The sequence below is a fragment of the Theobroma umbraticum genome, unplaced genomic scaffold (genome assembly GCF_002168275.2).
Source record: "Theobroma umbraticum cultivar Fairchild unplaced genomic scaffold, ASM216827v3 scaffold_115.0, whole genome shotgun sequence".
Taxonomy (NCBI): domain Eukaryota; kingdom Viridiplantae; phylum Streptophyta; class Magnoliopsida; order Malvales; family Malvaceae; genus Theobroma; species Theobroma umbraticum.
Genome location: NW_018397284.1, coordinates 982,056 through 985,357, shown reverse-complemented (window position 1 = coordinate 985,357; position 3,302 = coordinate 982,056).

Here is a 3,302-nt window from a genome sequence, read left to right as displayed (position 1 = left end):
TGCTTCCTTATATCCAATCTGATCTGGCTAAATAATGCTAGATCCAGTCGAATCTAGCTTAGATGTAATTTTTTAAAGAAAAATATTTCAAATGAAAAATAAAGGGTATTTTAGTCTTTTTTACATTTTCTATTAATGATGCTAAGGCTTTTGAAGCGGGGTCTCTATTTCTCAAATTAATGAAACTCTATGTAATTTTAATCAAAACTTTGAGACGTATGGTTGTTTTACCCTTTTTTTTAGCAAGAATATATTATTTATAAAAGATTTGACAAAATGATAATGGAACGAGGTTTACTTTATTCTCTTTGGTCTTTCCTTTAAAACATTTACACTTAACAAGCCAACAACCAATGGATAAAAGCTTTTCAAACAAAAAAAAAAAAGCAATGGGTAATACTATAATTAAATATTATTGTGTAAAATGTTAATGTAAACCATTCATTTAATTATTTTCTTCATCGTTATAGAAAAAGATAAATCCCATCATTTGATTGGAATTCGTTCCAAATGCTTATTATTGATTCACAATGTGGACTGGATCTCTTAAATTAGAAGCACGCGACACTCAACCAGCATAGCTATGTGGTCAATGTTGGGAGCCTTTTTGGGACTAGGGTTATAGATTAGCACCTTATGGGTAATTTCTATTTCCAAAAAGGTTATACCGTTAGTTTCACTCAATAAAACTATCAAAATATTTTAATTTAAAATTTAACTTATTTGTTCACACTTAAGTATAATTTTATAATTTTATTAGATAAACTAATAACATTTATTGGAACAAAACTTATTCATGAGATGCTAATTGAGAAAAAAAAGATTAAACCGTAAAAAGCGAAGGTGGAGTTAGACATGAATTGAATGAGTAACCATCCCTAGTGATACTCTCCCAAAAGTATCGATACTTGATGCCATTTTCAAAAAATAAAAAAGATAAAATAGTATATTCTTACTTAGAAGTTACCTCATTAAGTTACCTCCTATTCAACATTAGTCCGCCACCGTTAACCATTTTGAGAAGCTCTAAACCCTTTTCATGCTCTCTTGTTCATGAAAACTCCATTTTTGATGATTGAAGCTTGGTTTTGGTTGGTTTCGAATTTTAAAAAACACAAAGAAAAATATTCCAGCCTTTAAACCCTTTGAGCATGGTTCCAAACTTCTTACTTATGCTTTTCAACATATTTATGCTTCTCTCTCCAAGGATTTTGAACCCAAATAAGTTTTCCTAGCCTACAAGCTCACTAAGTTAAGGAATGGCAGTTGAAACCCTACAAATCATTTATATTACATTGATAGTGGATTAACAAGTCTAAGAGTTAGATTAATATAGATTTGGTTTGGTTAATGATAGTCTAGCCTTTAAATTTGAGATTCATAGTCTAAGTTATGGTTACGATTGTGTTGTTACTATCTCCAAGGATTTAGCTGGAGTTTAGATTGATGCTTCACTTGCATGCCAGTCAATGACTCGATCAAGGTAGGTAGACGCAACACCTTCAAACTATTTGCTACGTATAAAAATTAAGCATGATTTATTGAATTCAAGTTTTATGTGATTGCCATGATATCTTATGAATGAAATAATTGAGCCTTGAAATAAATAATTTTCAAGATAGTTTCCAAAAGTATATATGACATGTAAAAAAGAATATCATGTATTAATTTCAAATAAGGGAGACAAGCTTTTTCAAATGGTTCTAATAAAAAGAAATCCTAGATAGGATGAATAAGTAAAGCTAACACATGACCAGGTTATTGCTAACAACCACTAGATAAAAACAATATTTTTGCGGTAAAATACCCACACACCCCTAAGGTTTTTTTTTGTTATAATTGAGGGAGGGGGGATTTAAACCCTATTCTTTCGACAAGGGAATAATGCACCAACTAATGAGCCAAATGCTCAAGTGCTAGGCACCTTTAAGTTTTGATCAAGATTTTATGGAGGTCTATTAGTTTGAGAAATAGACACTCCGCTCCAAAAGAATGTCTTTTGTTGGACTCATAAATCCAATTATTAGTCAATCGTTAGGGTTTTCGTTAATTTACTGATGTGGTAATATTTTTCAAACAATTTCACCCTCGAACGTATTAAAAACTACAATATTATATAAACCTTTATTTTTCATTTTTAAATTTTTTTCTTAAAAAAAACTTACCTTTCAAGCCAGATTCGACTAGATCTGGCATTCTTTGGGCGGATCTAGTTGAGGGAAAGTAGATCTCTAAGGGAGTGTCGTTGTCATGTTCCCTCACGCTCCCTAGTGAATCGTCGTTTTTGAGGCTCTCTCAAATCCAACCAGATTTGGTCGAAGAATGACAAATCTGTTCAAATATGGTTTGAAAGTAAATTAAGGAAAAAAATTTAAAAATGAAAAATAAAGGGTATTTTAGTCTTTTTCATAGTTTCTATTAACGGTGTTAAGGCTTTTGGGGCGGAGTGTCTATTTCTCAAATCAATGGAACTCTACGTAATTTTGATAAAAACTTTGAGATATTTAGTTGTTTTACCTTTTTTTTAATAAGAATATATAATTTATAAAAGATTTGACAAAATGATAATGGAAAGAGGTTTACTTTATTCTCTTTGGTCTTTTCTTTAAAACATTTACACTTAACAAGCGAACAACCAATGGATAAAAGCTTTTCAAAAAAGAAAAAAAATGCAATGGGTAATAATATTATTAAATATTATTGGTGTAAAATGTTAATGTAAACCATTCATTTAGTTATTTTCTTCATCTTTATAGAAAAGAATAAAGCCCATCATTTGATTGGAATTCATTCCAAACGCTTATTATTGATTCAAAATGTAGACTAATCTCTCCACCCTCAAAATCTAAGTTTTCATCTATGGTTTTTCTTGTTGTCACCACAAAGTCCATAATTAAACTAGCATTGAAGCTCCTAAGATTCAATAATTAAACAAAAATTTTCATTTCTATTTATTCTTTTATAAAAAATGTTAACTTTATTAGCTTTAAAATGATTATAGTTTTGAAATGCAAAAATGATCAAAATTGCTTCAATGATTTTTGAACTTGTTTGAATGATGCTTGAACTTATTTGTATGATTTTTGAAGTTGTTTGAATGTGTTTTTGAACTTAATTTAATAATAACTTCGATATATTTGTTTTTGAAGTGCCTAAGTGTTTCCATGTGAAAACTGATCAAAATTTCTTTAATAATCTTTGAACTTATTGAGAGATCTTTGAAACTATTTGAATTGTGTCTACATATAGTTTATCCATTTCAAAAACCTTTACACACTTGCCCTTGAACTACCTTAATGTTT